The sequence below is a fragment of the Pan troglodytes genome, chromosome 15 (genome assembly GCF_028858775.2).
Source record: "Pan troglodytes isolate AG18354 chromosome 15, NHGRI_mPanTro3-v2.0_pri, whole genome shotgun sequence".
Lineage (NCBI taxonomy): Eukaryota > Metazoa > Chordata > Mammalia > Primates > Hominidae > Pan > Pan troglodytes.
Window position 1 is genome coordinate 82,688,896 of NC_072413.2, and position 21,059 is coordinate 82,709,954.

The window sequence follows — 21,059 nt, forward strand, 5'->3', positions numbered from 1 at the left end:
TGGCAGGCGCCTGTAATCCTGGCTACTTGGGAGACTGAGGCAGGAGAATTTCTTGAACCCGGGAGGCAAAGGTCGCAGTGAGCCGAGATTGCGCTATTGCATGCCAGCCCGGGCGACAGGGAGAGACTCCGTCTGAAAAAAAAAAAGAAAACCCTAAAGATTTCACCAAAAGGCTCCTGGAACTTATAAACCATGTAAATAATGTTTTAAGATATAAAATCAGTGTACAAAACTCAGTTGCATTTCTATGCACCTATAACGTTAAAGCCGAGAGCCAAATTAAGAATGCAACCCCATTTACAATAGCTGCAAAACAAACAAACAAAAACCTAAGAATGCATCTAACCAAGGCAGTAAAAGATCCCTACAAAGAGAACTACAAAACGCTGCTGAAAGAAATGATGCATGACACAAACAAATGGATAAACATTTTATGCTCATTGATTAGAAGAATTAATATTGTTAAAATGGCCATACTACCCAAAGCAATGTACAGATTCAGTGGTATTCCTATCAGTCTACCAATGTCATTTTTCACAGAATTTTAAAAAAACCCTTTTTTAAAATTCATATATGACCAGAGGAGCGCACATATCCAAAGCAATTCTAAGTGAAAAGAACAAAGCCAAAGACATCTCTTTACCTAACTTTATACTATAAGGCTACAGTAACCAAAAGAGCATGATACTGGTACAAAAACAGATATATAGACCAGTGAAACAGAATAGAGAACCAAGAAATAAAGCTGCACAGCTACAGTCATTTGATTTTTGACAAGCTCAACAAAAGTAATCATTGGAGAAAAGATTTCCTATTTAATAAATGATTCTTGGATAACTGGCCAGCCATATGCAGAATGAAACTGAACCCCTACATTTTACCATATACAAAAATTAACTCAAGATGGATCAAATATTTAAATTCAAGACTTCAAACTATAAGAAACCTATAAGAAATGCAGAATGAAACTGAACCCCTACATTTTACCATATACAAAAATTAACTCAAGATGGATCAAATATTTAAATTCAAGACTTCAAACTATAAGAAACCTCTAAGAAAACCCAGGAGACACCATTCTGTTTATCAGCCTTGGAAAATAATTTATAGTTAATTTAAAAGCCATTGTATTAAAAAAATTGACAATTGGGACCTGATTAAACAGAAAAGCTTCTGCACAGCAGAAGAAACTAACAACAGAGTAAATAAGTGACAGAATGGAATAAAACATTCACAAGCTATACATGTGGCAAAGGTCGAATATCCAGAATCTATAAGGAACTTAAACAATTGAACAAGCCAAAAATCAATAACCCCATTAAAAAAATGAGCCAAAGACATGAACAAACACTTATTGAAAGACATGCAAGTGGCCAACAAACATATGAAAAAATTATCTACATCACTAATCAACAGAAAAATGCAAATCAAAACCACAATGAGATACCATCTCACACCAGTCAGAATGGCTATTATTAAAAAGTCAAAAAAACAAAGATGTTGGCCAGGCTGTGGAGAAAAGAGAACACTTATACATTGTTGGTGGGGATGTAAATTAGGCCATCCACTGCGGAAGGCAGTTTGGAGATTTCTCAAAAAACTTAAAACAAAACTACCATTTGAACCAGCAATTTTATTTTTGGGTATTTACCCAAAGAAAATAAATCATTCTACCAAAAAGACATATGCATATGTACATTGCAGCACTTTTCACAATAGGAAAGACATGGAATTAACCTAGATGCCCATCAATATGGTTTGGATAAAGAAAATGTGGTACATATACACTGTGAAATATTATGCAGACATAAAAGTGGTGAAATTATGTCATTTGCAGCAACATGGATATAGCTAGAGACCATTATCCAAAGTGAATTAACGCAGGAATAGAAAACCAAATACCACATGTTCTCACTTGTAAGTGGGAGCTAAGCAATGTGTACTGGTGGACATAAAGTTGGAAACAGTAGATACTGTAGACTGCTGGGGGGGAAGGAAGAGAGGCAATGGTTTTTTAACCACTGGGTAACTATTGAGTACTGTGCTTAGTACCTGGGTGATGGCAGCAATTGTCAGTATCATGCAATATAACCAGGTAACATACTTGTACATGTCTCCAGTGAATCTAAGGTAAACATTGAAATTATTTTAAAAATCTACTACTTCACCACTATATTAAAATAAAATAATTTAAAATAAAAAATAGGAACAGAGTAATAGTAATAGTAATAGGAACATGTAAATCTGAATTGGAATGGAAAATGATGGACTACATTTTTAACAAATTAAAAATAGAATATTTTTAAATGTGACAGGATTCATTCACAATTATTAATTAGTATTTTTCTTTAAAATGAGGATATTTTAATTAGGCAGCAAGTGAGAAAACTGAATTCTGACTAGTTTCAAAGGAAAGTATCATCCAGTTGTATTTCTACAGAGAGGACCTGGTAATGTTAATTGATGTTTTTATTGACAGACCCAAAGTAAATGCACCATTTATCTAATGGGTGGTTGATGAGTTTGCTTTCCAAATCTAAATTAACTACTTCCCACATTCTACTGCATTTCTGTTTTAGATTTAAAGCACAGAAGTGTATTTCATTTTTTACCAGTGTGCCAAATGGGGCTTATCGGAACATGGCATTTGGGATCCATGCCATGGGCCCATCTTATAGGTGAAAAAGCTTTATAATGAGGCGCTTCTGCTGCCAGGAATATGTTCTTCAATGAGGACTAAGCAGAAAGGCATAATGCCAAATTTCACACCAATTCAAATAGTATTTGGACTAACCTTTAGGGATGGAATTGATTTTCTGTAACAAAGTTTTACCACCACTGAGAATATTCAAAAGAAAACACTGTAAGCAATTCTAAAACGAAATTCCTGAGCTTTTTTGTGTGCAATGACAACCTGATTGGAATAAGTTTAGAGCTTCCCATGGTGACTACTTTAAAGAACCCAATAGTCTCTGGATGTAGAATTTCTAATACTTCTGGTAAAGAGTTTATTTAGTGATTTTATTATAATATGTCTGCATGCAAATCCAAGTCTGTCTGTACATACATATGCCCCTGAAAACAAGCTGCTCCATTTGATATTTGACAGATGTCATATTATTTTTTCAAATGTTTTAAGAATAGCAACTAAAACATATCTTTTTTAGCATTCATCCCCATGTGAATTTTAAGGAGTACAAAGTCTACCTTTGATTCATCTATACTTTAACTCATCAAAATGTCATGCTAATAAGAGACATTTGATGTACAAAAGACAGCTGGGTATCTCTCTGGTCTTTTGTTTCTTAGACACAGAATAAAAATCTTAGCTAATTATAAGCAAAACTGCTTCTTGTAAGATTTAGAGCAATTCAAAGCTCAGGAAAAAAAAAAAAAAAGATTCTTTAAATGTGCTCTACAGTGTGAGAGAGAGACCAAAAAAGGAAAGTAAGTAGAGAATATCACAATTGAAGAGTTACCTAGTCCCATGCACTCAATTATTAGATGAAGACAGCAAGAAAAGAGGCAAAACTAAAGATGGGGTGATTTATCCAGGGTAATATTGCAGCTGTGAGTCAGAGGCAATAACAGAGTTGAGGCCTCTGCTTCAAAATGCAGTTCTCTTCCACTGAATAATAATGAGTTTTTAAGGAAATCCTTATATATGTACACATAGATAAACAACCACACACACACACACACACACATTTGTGCAGATAGATAGATAGATAGATAGAACTATTTTCTCTCTCTCTGTCTCTCTGTCTCTGTCTCTTCTATACATGAAGGCCAGAGAAAGAGGGAGGATATGTATACGTGTGTATGAATAGACAGATGGATTGATAGACTCACCTTTAGGGGTGAAATTTATTTTGTGGAAGAAAGTTTTACTACCACTGAGAATATTGAAAGGAAAAGACTCTACGCCTTGCAAGCAATTTAATGTATTTATATAATTCGTATAATGTTCCTATATTCATATGATATGCATATAATTCATGTAACGTTAATATAATTTCATATATGTGAATATAAAATAATTTAAAAGATAACTTTTTTAAACATTTTCTCAAACCATTTTACTTTCAAAATTTAATGAGATTTTATCTAAGCCAAGTTTTTTTTGGGTGGGGGTAGGGGACAAGTGTGTTTGTGAAAATCTTACTAGTATTGCTATAATCTTTTTTTTAATGAAATGTGGTATTTCTGTCAGCCTTAGAATACAGTAGAATGCTTCCATTTGTTTACATTGTGTGCCTTTCCCACTCCATACTATTACCTACTCTGACACATTACACGTTTGTAGATCCAGGGTTAAGATTTTAACCTTAAATATGCTAAAGAAGGCCTAAATGTTGGCACATTTATAATCTAATTTTGTTTCAATTTCAAGCAGCGTGATTTTTCAGTTTTGATTGAGGTCTCAGTTTTTTAAAGTTGAGGTCATTACTGCTTATCAGTGGAAATGAACATGCTTTAATTCATGAAGTAGGTGAGAATACAGTCTTTCCCCAAAACAAAGCATTAGCATGAGAATAATAGTAGACCAAATTTCATCAGAACTATGGGGTTTGGCAAATTACAAAATCTTAATTGAACCACTATAAAATTATGTAGGTTATCAATGAAAGAAATCCCAAAGGTTGTGCTATGGGGTGAATGTTTATGTCTTTTTCAAATCCATATGTTGATAATCTGATTCCCAATGTGAGGATATTAAAAAGTGGGGCCTTAGGAGATAATTAGGTAATAAAGATGGAGCCCTCATTAATAGGATTAGTGCCCTTATAAGAAGAGACCCAAGAACTTGCTCTCACTCTCAGCTCTCTGCCATGTGAGGAAACAAGGAGAAGGCAGCCATCTGTAAATGGGGAAGTGTGATCTCACCAAACATCAGATTTTGGATTCCTCAGCCTCTAGAACCATGAGAAATAAGGTTCTGTTGACCACCCAGTCTATGGTACTCTGTCACAGCAGCCTGAATGAACTAAGACAGGTTATTATTTGATCATCTATTAGAAGATTATCAGTCTCCCTCTCATTCCTCTCCAAATAGTGATCATAGTGATAATCCTCCCCATGGTGTCCATGAGAAAGAAAGAGAATTCTTTCTTAAATGCTTCCTGTTGTTTCCTGATTTTTAGCATTTATACTTCAGTAAAATCTGATTTGGAAACTTTAACTTGGTAATTTACTGTTGGTTCAGATCACGAGCTTTAGAATGAGGTTATGTTTGGTCTAAATTCTAGCGTGGTATTTATTAGCTACATAACCAGAGCAAGTTTTATAACAAGGGACTAGCTATCCCCAAATGTGGAATGGAGAACGAGAATTCATTACTTCATGCTTTATTCAAATAATAATTTTTGCTTCTACAGAATGCTTGACATGTGCTAGGCTCTCAAGATAAAAGGGTGAAACATGAACACACACTGCAGCCTCCCAGAGATTCCCCTAGGCAGGATGATAAACACACTCCAGGAGTCCTGGGAGTGATTGTCAAGTTGCAATTGGGGTAAGTGTGACAAAGGAGAGCTACTCATGATACAAGGAAATGCAATAAGAGGATTGTGAGGTAATTAGGTGTATTGGGCAAGGTATTTATTATTGATTTCAACAATGAGCTGAGATCTGGAGGAAAAACACGAGTTAACCAATAACAGGGAGGTAAAAATATTTTGTTTTAGGCAACAACCACAAAGACCCTTACAAATAGTGTTGGCAGACATGAGGGATAGAAAGTAAACCAGCATGCCTGAGAGAAGATATACATGTATGTGCCTGTGAATGTGTTTTTACACTTTCATTTACGTGAAACATATGCAATTTAAACATAAAGTAGAATCACACTTTATAAATTTTTCTGCAAATTGCTTTAATATATATATATATATCATGGATATCTTTCCATGTTCATTCATATATATCTACTTTATTAATTTTAATGGTTGCCTTGGATTTCATTGAGTTTAGTACCATAATTTAACTGTCTCACTACTGATAAAAATTTAAGTAATTTTCTAATTTATTTTATTACAGCAGTGCATCAGTGAATGTTCTTGAATTTTTTTTTTTTTTTTTTTTTGAGACGGAGTCTCACTCTGTCGCCCAGGCTGGAGTGCAGTGGTGCGATCTCCGCTCACTGCAAGCTCCGCCTCCCGGGTTCACGCCATTCTGCTGCCTCAGCCTCCTGAGTAGCTGGGACTACAGGTGCCCTCCACCACGCCTGGCTAATTTTTTGTATTTTTAATAGAGACGGGGTTTCACCGTGTTAGCCAGGATGGTCTCGATCTTCTGACCTCGTGATCTGCCCGCCTCGGCCTCCCAAAGTGTTGGGATTACAGGTGTGAGCCACTGTGCCCGGCCATGTTCTTGAATTTATATCTTAGCTTAATATTTTCATATTTTAGTAAGATAGAGTCCAACTCTTACTTGTAAATACACTCTGAACATAGAAGGCATTGTCTGTGCCCTCTTGGACATTTGGGTTTATGAAAGGTAAGCAGTCATATAAATAAATTTATAATTAAAATATTGAAAGACATTCTGAAGAAACAGAAAAAATTTTATAAGGCTGCAAAACTTGCTATCGCAGGTGCAATGAGCCAAGATGACCTCTTTTAAGGTGAGGCTTAGAGTAACAACAAGTCGCTGGGTTAGTTGGGATTTGTGGAGGATACAAGGAAGAGAGAAAAGACCTTCTTACCTGCAAAGGGGACTGAAGATCTGAGCAGGAGGTGTTGGATTAGAGAAACATTTATACCAGGAGTGTGCTGCACCTAATTAAGAAGACAGAAGCAGTTCTCAGCCATGTGAAGTCCTGTAATCGCAGTTTACTCTTTGTATAGCAAATACTCGTTCTGTTTTATGCTTTGCTGTCCCATTTCAATCATGGAAGTTGGCTACCTAGACAGCTGTTTTGTACGTGTTCTGCATCATTTCCATGTTTACACTTTCTTTTAATTCACCCACTTGCAAAGACCACAAGCTGTACATGCAATTACCAGGGCATTAAAGGAAACACACACACACACACACACACACACACACACACACACACACACACACACACAAACAAACAATACTGATGCTTTGGTCCACCTTCATAAATTCTGATCTATTCAGTCTAAGGCAGATACGGCATTAGAAAAAATTCTTTGATGTGATAGTTATTTTTATCTGTCAGCTTGACTGGGCCACAGGATGCCCAGATGTCTGATTATTTCTGGGTGTGTCTTGAGGGCATTTCCACATAAAATTAGTGTAATGGTTAATTTGAGCTGCCAACTTGGCCAGATTAAGGACCACATAGATAGCTGGTAAAGCACTATTTGGGGGTATGTTTCTAAGAATGTTTCTGGAGGAGATTTGGTGAACTGAGTGGGGAAGATCTGCCCTCAATATATACCATCTAACTGACTGAAAGTCTAGATAGAACAAAAAGACAGAGGAAAGGGGAATTCTCTCTCTTTCTTTTCTAAAGCTGGGACACCCTTCACCTGCCTCTGGACATAAGAACTCCAGATTCTCCAACCTTAAGTCTCTGGGACTTGTTAAAATAAAAAACTTCAGTCAAATTAAATTTAAAGGAGTTTAGTGACAGCAGATTCAGAGAGACTCCAGGGATGCCTCGTGATCAGTACAAATTTATGGACAAAAACAGGAAGTGACGTACAGAAATCGGCAGTGAGGTTCAGAAACAGCTGGACTGGTTACAGGTTGACATTTGCCTTATTTGAACACAACTTGAACACTTAGCACTCTATGAGTGGTTGAAGTATGGCCACTGGCATTGGCCAAGAACAGCCATTCTTACATGTGCATAATCCTAAATTTTGGGGTTTGTCGTTGTAGTTGTGGAGACACAGTTTCACTCTGTCCCCCAGGCTGGAGTAGAGTAGCACTATCTCAGCTCACTGCAACCTCCACCTCCCAGGTTCAAGCGATTCTCCTGCCTCAACCTCCCGAGTAGCTGTGATTACAGGTGCCTGCCACCATGCCTGGCTTATTTTTTGTATTATTAGTAGAGGTGGTGTTTTCCCATGTTGGCCAGGCTGTTTTCCAACTCCTGACATCATGTGATCTGCCTGCCCTGGCTTCCCAAAATGCTGGGATTGCAGTAAATTAGGTTTTCAGTCTTGTCTGCCTATTAAGCTAGGTCACAGTTCCTCCCCGAGGACTCACCTATAGAAGTACAGAGTCCTTCTCAGGCCATATTTAGTTTGCTTTAACAGACTTGTACCAATGTCCTGGGCTCCACCCTGCAGCTCCTAGGCTCTCAGGGTTTTGGCCACAGATTGAGAGTCATGCCATTGGGTTTCCCGGGCTTTCACACTTGGACTGAGCCACACTAACAGCATTCTAGGTCTCCAGCTTGCAGACGGCCTGTTATAGGACCTTTCAACTTCCATAATCATATGAATCAATTTCCCTAATAAATGCCCTCCCATCTGTCTATCTACATCTAACTATCTTGTTGGTTCTGTCACTCTAGAGAACCCTGACTAATACAATTACCATTTAAGTTGGTGGATTCAGTAAAGTAAATGGCCCTTCCCAATGTGATTGGGTATCATCTAATCTGTTGAGAGGTTGAGTAGAACAAAAACGTGAAGGAAGTTTGAATTCACTCTCTGCCTGACAGATTGAGCTGGGATGTTGATATTCTGCTCTCAGTGTTCCCTGTCCCAGTCCTGCAGACTCAGTATGGAATCTATATGACTCTGTGGCTCTCAAGACTTAGAATACACTACCAGCTTTCCTGGGTATCCAGTTTGTAGATCAGATTATGAGACTTCTCGGTCTCCGTAACTGCATGAGCCATTCTCTTATAATATGTCTCACTCTATATATCTATATCTATATTATTGATATCTATACTATGGATTTTTTTTTAACTCTGACTAATACCTAGGTTTGAGAACTAGTGCTCTAAGACAGCACTTCTCAAACTATAATGTGCCTAAATGGATTATCAACAGATCTTGTAAAGTCGGCACTCTGATTTTGTAGGTTTGGGGCGAGCCTGAGATTATGCTTTCCTAACATGCTCCTTGTAATACTGAAGATGCTGGAATGAGAATCACAATCTAAGTGGCAATTTGGTCTAAGGGACTCAAAGTTGAGCTCACTGCCACATAATCAATAACCCCACTGATCTCAGGCAGAGAAGGGGAGAGACAGAAAAAGATGGGATATAGCATCCCATCATATTGACTTGTTTACTTATTAATAAATTATAAATATTTGCTTATTAATTTACATGATTTATAATTTATATTAAATAATCTATTTATAATCTACAAACTTATTATTTTTGTCCAAGTCACCTTAACTGTCTCAATTTTTAACTCCCTAATCAAAGGTGAAATGTCTTAATTTTTTACATGCAAAATGAAAAAAAAATATGCATTTCCAAGACCTCTCTGGAAGAAAAAGTGAGATACAAATATAAATATATTTATAGTATATTGTTATTACTACTACCACTAATAAGAGTAATTCTTACTGTCATTAGAGAGATCAATTCCTGATCATCTACTGTGTACCAGACACTTTTCCCACTTACTGACTTTAACTTCATTATCCCCCATTTTGCAGAGGAATTATTTGGCCTGCATAGGTTAATTTACTTACAGACTGCTTAGAACATGACACATTTATTTTATCATTATCATCTTCTTTTGAGGTTCATGGATCACTTTGATTTAATTGGCTACCATATCTTTCTGACTTCCAGCTAGGATTCCTTGCATTTCCATTTTTATAATCTGGTCAACTATTGCTCTCCAAAAGGGGAAAGTTATCTTTCACCAAGACTTTCAGGATGAAAGAAGGGATAAAATGTATCCAAGAAAATGATTCTCATAAGAAAAAACAAATCCCCTCTGCTTCCCTCCCATTTTCTGTATGTGTGTTTGTGCACACACACATGCACACATTAAGATTTAGCTCCAATTATTTCGACTGCTGTTAGCCTCACAGCTGTGGCCTTTAAAGCAAATTCTCTTTCCAACATTGTCCAGAAAAATTACTTAACTCTTTTCTATCACTACGCATTGAGTTAAACAAACCATTTGTTTCAAACAACAATTTGAAGAAAGACCTGACATACACATATACTTCCATCATTTATTCTACATTTACTGACACTTAATATTAGCTCAATTGTGGCCTCTTTCTAGTCAAACTATGTAGGTTTAAATGATTTTAATGAATTATTTCAATGTGTCTATATTTTAAAGTGTTACCATTTAAAGGAATAAACTAACAGTACTTAAATAGACTTCATAGCAAAAAGGCAAATGAAGAAAATTCTGACTTTTGGAATTCTTTGTTTCCTTCTTGCCTGGTTTGCAGGTGTTCTGTGGCATTCAGATTCTTGTGGTCTTGGCATATCCTCAGAGCAGAGAGAATTATTGTTTTGTAGAATTGAAAGCACAAAAATGTCATTAACAGTCCTGTTTTACAGTGTTAGTGATAGTAGATAATTTATTATTTTTGTTTTAGGCATAAAATTATATATTAAGTTGTTTTAAAACCTAAATGGAAAAAGAAGCCTCTAATTTCTTATAGTTACTAAGTGATGTTTTTATACATTAACCTATTCTCCTAATAAAATAATGACTTTTTTCTTTGTTTAAAACCCAAAACATAAAAAATACTATTATTAACATGAATCTGTGTCATTCTCTGCCTGCTTCCTCTACCTACTATTTACACCTCAGCTTGGTTTCACACAACTTTACAAACAAGAGAAAAAAATACTGAAACTATGAGAGAAGTGAGTATATTGGTATGAAGGTTATCCTTTAAAAAAAAAAAAAAGGAGAATTTCACTTTACTTGATGACAAAACATTCAGATATTAATTTTTTAAAAAATCACATTTCCATGTTTCTTTGTGTTTTGAAGTGGCTAGATAGCCATAAATATTTCAAAAAGTAACTTAATTTTCCACTTTTTATTAGGGCATTTAACAGCTTTTTAGACAAAAAGATGCATTTCTTGTGGGTTTTGTTTTTCAGAAATAAAAAATGTTCCTGAAGGTAGGATATCTTTAGAAAACATACATTTCAAAAGAATTTTGCATACAATCTTTACAGACACACGTACACGGACAAAGAAAAAGAGACACAGAGAGAGAGAGAGAGAGATCATATTCATACATTATTCAAGAATTAAGCAGATATTGTAGCATAAACTGAAGTGCTGAAAGATTGAAATGCTGTCTAACCTGTAATAGCATTTAACTTTAGCTTCTAACCTAAAGAAGTGATAAGAATTCCATCTTCTTACATATTTTCAGCATGTTTGAGCACGTTGAGAAAATGAGATTTTCTTGATCAGGTAAGCAATTATAAATAGGGAACTAAGCTGAAAGTATGCCAATTTTCTTTCAGTTAGGGTACAAATTTCTGTGCTAATGTGAACAGGAATTCCTTTCTTAGGGTGTAAATATATAAAAGTTGTTATTGGTTCACTTTGGGAGGTTGGAAGACTGTGGCAAATAACAAATTACAAAAACAAACAAACAAACAAAACCAAAAAGAAACAATCTGTTTTCACCAAGCTTTTTACATGTCTCAATATCAGGAAAAGGGAAATAAACTATTATTTAGAGTTTTGTTCAATGCATTTGACCAGCTGGTCAACAAGTTGACCTCCCAGAGCAAAAGGCATGGCATAACCACAGAGTGAAAGCTCATAGGTCAAGAGGCACCCCAATTGTAGAATTAATGGGTGAAGCAAGAAGGATTGTTGGACAGAGATCAGGGTGAAAATGAGCAAGATAAAATAAAGAACAGAGCATTTCCACCAAGAAATTAGGAATACTTGAAGGTTCCTTCAGGAAAGAAGACAGAACTGATCCATTTGACAAAGATCTCAGATAACTAAACATAGACTTTTGAGTAACAAATGCAGAATGTGATGGGGTGGGGGGGAAATGAGGCTCCCAATAAAACAAACGAGAAAATGCAGACCGGGCACTGTGGCTCATGTCTGTAATCCCAGCACTTTGGGAGGCCAAGGCAGCTGGATCACCAGAGGTCAGGAGTTCAAGACCAGCTTGGCCAACATGGCAAAACCCCTTCTCTACTAAAAGTACAAATATTAGCCGGGTGTCATGGTGCGTGCCTGTAGTCCCAGCTATGAGGGGGCTGAGGCAAGAGGATCACTTGAACCTGGGAGGCGGAAGTTGCAGTGAGCTGAGATCGTGCCAATGCACTCCAACCTGGACAACAGAGCAAGACTCCTTTTCAAAAAAAAAAAAAAAAAGAAAGAAAGAAATGAGAAAATGCAAATTCCAAAAGAAAGAATATGCTTTTGGCAAATTAGAGTTCTTTTTGCAGCCAGTCTAAAAATATGAAATAGAATATGTATAATGGTTTATTTCTTCATTCTTTCTTGTCCCTGAGAATTTGAAAATACTTGCAAGTTGTAATTTAGGTTTTGCTATTTTTTAAGATTCATCATCATAATCATCAGTATAAGTATATTGAGTCCCTGTTGTGTTTGTGATATCATCTGAATCATAACTTACATATAATAAAATGCAATAACTAATCTGGCATTAATTGCATATTCAAGGTTAAGCTAATATTCTTGGTTTACTCCATTATAATCTGCTCACTTCTTCAGTTTAGCATATCTTAGAGCAGTTTACAAGTATATTGGTCTGGAAAAAGGGGTGTGAGCCAATTCAGCTAAGGGCCTGGCTTCAAAGCCAGTCCATTCATGGTATAACGTGTCTAAACTTCCTTCATATTAGATCTGGAATTTGGTAAACAAAACACACTGAATGAAAGGAGGAGTAGAAGAAGGGATGAAGGTGGGGATTAAGGCATTATCTATAATTTGGCTGCCTGTATAACCAGGAGCAAAATGAGGGAGAAAAGTGCTGGCATATGGAGAGCAAAGTCTGGCAATAATTGATTGATATAAAACAGCTTTGCCAAATTGTCAGGCCTTTCAATATCTGTGTATTCAAAGGGAGACTGAATTTTAAAATGATAGCAATTTATTGTGTGTCACACGTCTCACTTGATCCCACAATATGTTAATGTTCTAAAATACGGAGAATTAAAAAAATATTTTTTTTAACTTTTCATTTACTTCAAATAATTTTCAAGAGCCAGTTTTTAACCAAAAGCAGCTGTATCTTCAAGTCCCAATCACTATTACTGAGCAAATTCTAAGAGTGCTTTGATTGCTTTAATGTGGTTTAATTTTGAACATTCTAGTAAAATCGTATATAGTACACAAATGGAAAAGCCGAGTCAGTCTTAGAAAAGCCTTTAGAGCTTTATTTTCATTATTTTTTTTTGCATCTTTCCTTCATATTGAAGTTCCTGAATTCATTTAAGGCATTTTCCACCAAATAACTTTCTTCAAGGTCCTTATGAACAGCAGACAGCCAATCAAATGTTTTATTCAGCAAATGCATGTTAAACACACTCCTTTAGACTTGAAGTACCCGATAATGGTAGGAGAGTAAAAAGATATATTCTTTTTCTACTTGGAAGGGGAATTGAAAGGTAAGTCATTTTATGATCAATCCAAAGTATGCAATTGATGCATCCTATATGCCACAAGTGTCAATTGGCCAACACTTTCCTATTTTTTTTTTCCTTTTTTTTATTCTAAATACATGGAAAAAGAGGGCGACATGATTTAGTGAAATAACATAAATTAAAAGTTAGATATGGGCCTGGATATTGTTTCCACGTTGTGAGAAATTTAATTAGCAGATTTTCATTTCCTTCCTCTATAAAATGGGAATACGTCCAACATTTTGAAGTAGTTCTGAGGATTAGAAAGGGTGTAAGTGATAATAACATACTACTGTTGTTAAAGTAAATTAAAACAGAGACCAGGCATGAAGAACTCCTGAGCAAACAAAACCAGTTAGGTTTCATAAGTGACCTAAACATTGCTTGACTTGCAAACATAAGCGAAACTTAACTTGAGTTTTTTCTTGTAAATGCCTTTATTAAAGAAAAACAGAACATAAACTCAACCAATCAGAAGTAGCCAACAACCATAATTATATAACCAGAGACGTTTCAATGGGGCAGACCAATAAGGCCACTTTATAACTGTAACCAATCAAATATTTTCTTTGCTTTACTTCTGTGTCCATCCTATAAAAGCCTGCTGCTTGCATTCCCTTGGTGGTGCTCCTGAACCACTTCTGGTTTGGAGTTGCCCCAATTTATGAATTGCTTCTTACTCAAATAAACTCCTTAGCATTTTATTGTGTCTCAGTTTACTTTTTAACACTGTTTATTATTCATCTGGCACACAGTGATGAATATCATCTGGAATAAAAGTAAATATGTAAAAAGTAGAATTTCAGTAAAAGGAAGATGTGATTGTATTTTCAAAAATCCACTTACACAGTGCTTTATCCCTAAACAAGAGTGTATCATATGACTTACTTATGACTGATGCTGGACTGTTCAAAATTGTATGCTAACTTCATTCAAGTTACCAATTATGTTTTCTGATGTCCCAGGAAATAAGTTTTACTTGTTTTACCAATGCAATATTGTGAAATATATATTTGGTCTTCATCTCCATTTCCTGGCATATAGTTCCTAAAAATGCTTAGACTCTCTGGAGTGATGGGGGTCTTTTGTATGCTAATGAGATGACTGGGGGCAGGGAGCCCCTAGATGACCTCATAGTGGGGGCTGTCTGCCAGGGGAACCAACCGTGTGATTAGAGGGTTGGAACTTTCAGTTAAATCCCCAAATTCCTGGGAGGGAAAGGGGGCTGAAGTTTGAACAAACAAACGAATGACCAATGACTTAATCCACTGTGCCCACTTAATGGAGTGTCCATAAAACCCCAAAAGGACGAGTTCAAAGAGGTTTTGAATGGCAGAACACGTGGAGGTTCCTGAAAAGTGGTGTATCTGGGGAGGACATACAAACTCTGAGCCCCTTCTCCCGTACCTCTCCCAATGCATCTCTTCCATCTGGCTGTTCATCTGTATCTTCGTACTATCCTCTACAATAAACCAACAAAGATAAATATTTCCTTGAGTTCCATGAGCCACTCTAGCAAATTAATCAAACCTGGCTGGTTAGAAGCATATGTCATAGCCCATGCTTGCAACTGGCATCTGAAGTGGAGACAGTCATATGAGACTGAGCCCTTAACTTTATGGGATCTGATTCTATAATCTCTGATTAGAGAACATCTAGCTGGTGAAAGGAATTATTTGCCAGATAATTGCTTGCAGTATGTGTGGGGAAAATAACATACACATCTGGGAAAGAAAACCTACACACCTGGTATCAGAAGTATTGTGCTATGACTGATAGATTAACAAAAAATATACTTTTTTCTACATCTATCTCTAGAAGTATGTAAGTTATTCACATCTTGCAGTCCACAGCCCAGTTAGGGACTGTCCTCATGATAACTTCACTGAAGGAACAATCTTCTGTGGATGACAATGAAATAAGAAATGACAGCCAGGCACGGTGGCTCACGCCTGTAATCCCAGCACTTTGGGAGGCCGAGGAAGGTGGATCATGAGATCAGGAGTTGGAGACCAGCCTGACCAACATGATGAAACCCTGTCTCTACTAAAAATAGAAAAAATTAGCTGGATGTGGTGGCACATGCCTGTAATCCCAGCTACTGAGGAGGCTGAGGCAGGAGAATCGCTTGAACCCGGGAGGCAGAGGTTGCAGTGAGCCGAGATTGCGCCACTGCACTCCAGCCTGGGTGACAGAATGAGGCTCCATCTCAAAAAAAAAAAAAAAAAAAAAAAGAAATGACTACCCTATAAAGCAACAGCTCTAGTTACTGTATGCCAAAGCAGAATCTCCTCATAATAGAAGGCTCTGAAGTTAACCAAGGACTCACAATTTTTATCTATTTAAATGTACATTTTTGAATTGACTTCTATGTGTTCTGGCATGTGGAATCTTAAGAAAGTCTTCTGTGCTCGCTTCGATAGCACATATACTAAAATTGGAACAATACTGAGAAGGTGAGTATGGTCTCTTTAAAAAAAAAACAAAAAATCTTCTTGGTTAGGTGTAAGAAAGTTTCCTAAGCAAGTAAAGAGGATTTTTTTTTTCTTTTTTACTAAAGCAGTCCCAAAGAAGTTCCATGTATTTTATAAGGTTCAGTATTGACCTTAAAACTTTTGTTACTGGAAATTTAGTCATAGACCCAAATATCTTCTTCAGAAAAACCAAGTGACTCCACTCCTAGCTTCTGACCATAGTCCACACTAGAGTACCCAATGCTATGACAAAGCTCCAAAAGATAAGGTTGACTAAGTTTTCTTTCAGGATTTTGACCTAAAAATACAGTGGAACGACTAGCTGTAGAGATTGAAACTAACAAGAAAGGTGGGGTGAGTAGCTTTACAGTCACGAGATGGCATGATAAGTCAAAGTCATGAGGACTTAGAAACCATGAGGAAATAAGATGAATCTATGAGATCATGCAGTAAGGGAGCAATAGGCCATTGAGTCCAGCCAGACCTTTGCTGGCCACATTTTTAGCCATGATAAGGACACAGGTGAATGGGACACTTCTTTTCAAAACTGACCCTACTAACAGGTGATAAATTATATAGTTCATTTACTTACACACTGCATCGTTTTTCTAATTCTTATTAAGATGGTACTGATGAGAAGAAAAGTGTGTACAACAAAAGAAAAATAAAATGACTGAAAAATGAAACAATATGCACTTTCTGTGGGGCTAGGGAACAGACGCAATCAGAAGGGCTAAATTACATTCTTGATGAACCCTGAAGTGAAGGTCTTCAATTTCTTTTGACAGTGCTCCTGGAATTACATTGGTTCGTTCCTGTGATGGTTAATTTTATGTGTCAACTTGGCTTGATGACAGTGCCAAGATATTTAGTCAAACATTGTTCTGGATGTTCCTGTTGAGGGTGTTTTTTAGATGAGATTTTCATTTAAATCCCTGGATTTTGAGTTAAGCAGGTAACCCTTCATAATATGGGTCAGCCTCATCTAATCAGTTGAAGGCTTGCATATAACAATAGACTACTTCCCCAAGCAAAAGGAAATTCTACAGAAGCTGCCCTGTGGACTCTAACTCCAGCTTGCTAGCCTACCCCATCAGGTTTTGGAATCGCTAAGCCTCCAAAATCACATGAGCCAATTTATTAAAATAAATCTTACATACTTACACACATGTAAACACACACATATCCTATTTGTTTTGTTCTCTGGAAAATCCTAACTAACACAAATTTTGGTACTGAGGATGAAGGGCAGAATCACATTCTTGATGAGCCCTGAAGTGAAGATCCTTAATTTCTTTTGACAATGTTCCTAGAATTACATGAATTCATTCATTCTCCCAAACTACATCCAATCCTCAATGACAATTGGCTGTAAGAGCTTCCTAGTTTCTAATTATAGTTGTTTTCTTTATTTGCTCACATATACATTCAATAACTTTTTCTTACTAACCTCCATCATCTTACTCAAGTTAGATGTAACTTTGTTCCCCTACTACAACAATAACCTAACTAGAATACCAATCTTCACTGATTCCCACAACAATCTTTGTTCCAACTCCGGGTGTCTCTCTGTATCTCTGTGTGTGTGTGTGTCTGTGTGTGTGTGTGTGTGTGTAAAGGAGATCCATTCTTTCTCACCTGGGGAATTATTATGAGTTTCAATCAATAGGCCTTTTATAATATATTCTGTTTTTCGGTCATGTAAAATTCCTTGTATGCACATTTTACCATGCCCCCTGGCTCATCAACCAACTTAGGCAAAAACAAACCTTAGCTTAAAGGAGCTATAACACTGACAATCAGGTTACCTTTTGAAACTTAATCAAATTCAGAAAATAATACGTGATCAGAAGGAATTATAAATTTAGTTGTTAAACTATTTTGCTGTTAACAGTATATAACTTGGAAATCAATCAGAATAAACATACTCTGGAGTCAAAAGCTATTGGGTAAATTTGACTCAGAAAAATTAATGATATAATCAGCTTCCACACTTGTAAAGGGCTAGAGTTGTACCAGATAGCCTCTAAGAAATTCCTTCAAATCTAAAATAAGGTGATATTCTCTGCATTTAGAACAAGGTGAAAATCAATCAAGGCAAATACTGGCAATTAATTTATCTGCATTATTATAGTTGAAAAAAATCCCTAGAGAACTGGCTTACAATACTTATTATTATCCTAAAATAAAATATGACAAGAATAAAATGTTTCATTGCTCTGAAGCTTGTTGTAAACAGATTATATTCTACAGGGATTAAGATAATACTTGAGACTGATATCTGTCTGTAGAAGACATGAACTAATGAGAATATATGCAGAGTGTCCGGCTTACAATATTTCTCTAATAAAAATGCACATTGTCTTCAAGGGAAAACAAATATTGGGAATTTTACAATACAAAATAATGGGACCTGAAATGAGGTGAGTAGAGTAGAACAATTTCAGAGCACAATAGGCAGTAGAAGCAAATAAAAATAAAATGAATCAATAATTGAATATTCATTAGGACCCACAATGTGCTCAGCATTTATGTCCATAGAATTCCAGGGCAAGTATAAAAATTGGCCTCTGCATTTCATGAGATTATATTCTATTAGAGAGATGATGATGATGATTATAATGATAGTGATGATAATAATGATAGATAACAGATTTGTGTTGAGTGCTTACTGCTCTGACAAACACCTTTTATACACCAAGTTATTATTACTCACAATGAGCCTACCAGTTATGTACAGTCACAAAAAGAAAAAAAAAATCAATACATAAAAATTAATTTACTTTAGGGTTATGCTAGATCAATGATAAAAACAATATTTCACAGTAGATGTAACTAGAGCCTATACACTTAGTCATAGTTGTACCGTATTGACTAATAAAATGATAATATAAATAAGTAACATTTAAAATAAATAAATACTAATGAAACAAAAAAACATTTTTTCCATTATGCAATATATTTGGTAGCATATTTACTGCTGAAGGAGGTTACAAAAGACGAATACTATTATGTACCATTATTAGATCATCCAGTGAAGATTTCATGGGAAACATGAGCTATGAGCCAGCCTTGTATTAATGACTGTGATTTAGACCATATGATTTAGACTATGGTTTTTTCCATCTGTGGAAGAAGCCAGAGTATTCCAGAGTGAGGGTGGGGGGACACGTAACAAGGTTATAGATAAATTGATATGATATGTACGGGATAGAAAACTAGATAGCGTGTTTCAAACAAGGTTGGGGACAGTTAATGTGAATTAGGCTAGATGAATACATTGCAGCTACACAATGGAGAGGTTTGAGAGTCAGAGAGAAGCCTGCATGGCAGGTACATTCTTCGATCAATTTAAGGAAGGGTACACGTGTGTTCTTAGAAGAGTAGTACCATGTTTCAAGTCATGCTAAGGTACACAAAAGAGTTGGCAGCAGAAGGACCCAAAGTTAGAGAAAGGAGTTATAAATTAATTATAGCAACTGAGGCATAAGATGATGAACGAAAGTCTTGAATAAGAATATGGTAAGGTAGACAATAAAGATTAAATGAGTTTTTAAAATATTTTTTTGCTGTAGAATATTTTTACAAAAAAGATTTTGAAATGGATCTAACATTTACTTTATCCCCATGGAATTCTGTCATAGCTGGTAGCTATAGACTAGTAGGAAAGAAAACTTTCAATAATTGGAACAGATTCCACTCTTTTTAAGACACCATAGTTTTCAGTGAATCATAATATTCTCTACCATACCAAATTTTCTTAAAAAGTAAAGGCCCCTTGAGTATATTAGACATTTCTGGAAAAGGCTGGGATACTAATAGCTTCATAGAATTCAGTGCTCATTTTATTGAACAGAAATTATAATTTTTCAATTGCCATTGTATCAACCTGAAATAGTCCTAATGACTTTTATCACCAGAGAATAGTTTGGAAGAGGGTGAAAATGAGTTATTATTATGAATTCAGCTTTAACTGGTATTTTATCTTAATAAATGTGCAATATTTTAGTTTGATAATTGTTATGTGCTTTACCCCTCTTCATCTGCCTTAGTTGAAAAGATTCTAAATTAAAAGGCAGAAAAAATTAGTATTATAGCATGAGAACTTGTGTTGAATTGTGAGAAAACAAACCACCCAAAACAAAATGGGGATAGCAGCAATGTTTACATGTAAATTGGATATGAGGCAGATGTGTTAGCAGATGTGTTTTGTCTTTTTCAGTAGCCTAAAAAATTTAAATTCAATTTGGTCTTTAAATGAAAAGCCAACAAAAGGTTACTATTTTTCTGGTATAATGGATGTCTTTATCTTAAATGTAATTTGTCGTTTCAAAATGGCTTTATTTTATAACTAATCCATTATTATTGTTTAAAGATGAATGAGAACAACGCTTATCTTTAGTTAATACAAAAATATTTTAGTCAGATTTTCTACAAATCTGAAAGAAGGAAAATAAAATTTTTAAGCGTATAAAAAAACAATTTGCCGTTGTACTTTGGACATGGGTGAGAAGTGGACCATTGCTGCAGTGGTGGAAATTCTGCTGCATTTGCCTAGTAAATTCTGCAAACTTTAACAGGAACATGAATAATATGGAACTGCACATTTTTTATTTCTGACACATTTCCAGGTGATATTGATGAGGCTGGCTTTTGGGCCCCACTTCCACTGATGAGGCTCTAAAATAGAGTTTCTCAGTCTTGGCACTATTGACATTTTGGATTAAATAATTCTTTGTTATTGGGATTGTCCCGTGCACTGTAGGATGTTTAGTAGCATCTCCGGCTTTCAATAACGAAAGTGTCTGTAGACATTGCCAAACATACCCTTGTTGGGGGTGGGCTGGCAGGGGGCACATAAAAGCCTTATGAATTGAGAACAAGGACTCTAAAATATTCGTTCACCCTGTCTTCTAGACCAATGTATATCCCAAGTAGTACACAAAGATTTTCCATGACATAGATAGACCTAAACAGATCAATTACAGGTACACATCTTCCATGTGTACTCTTCCTAAGCACGATCTAAGAAC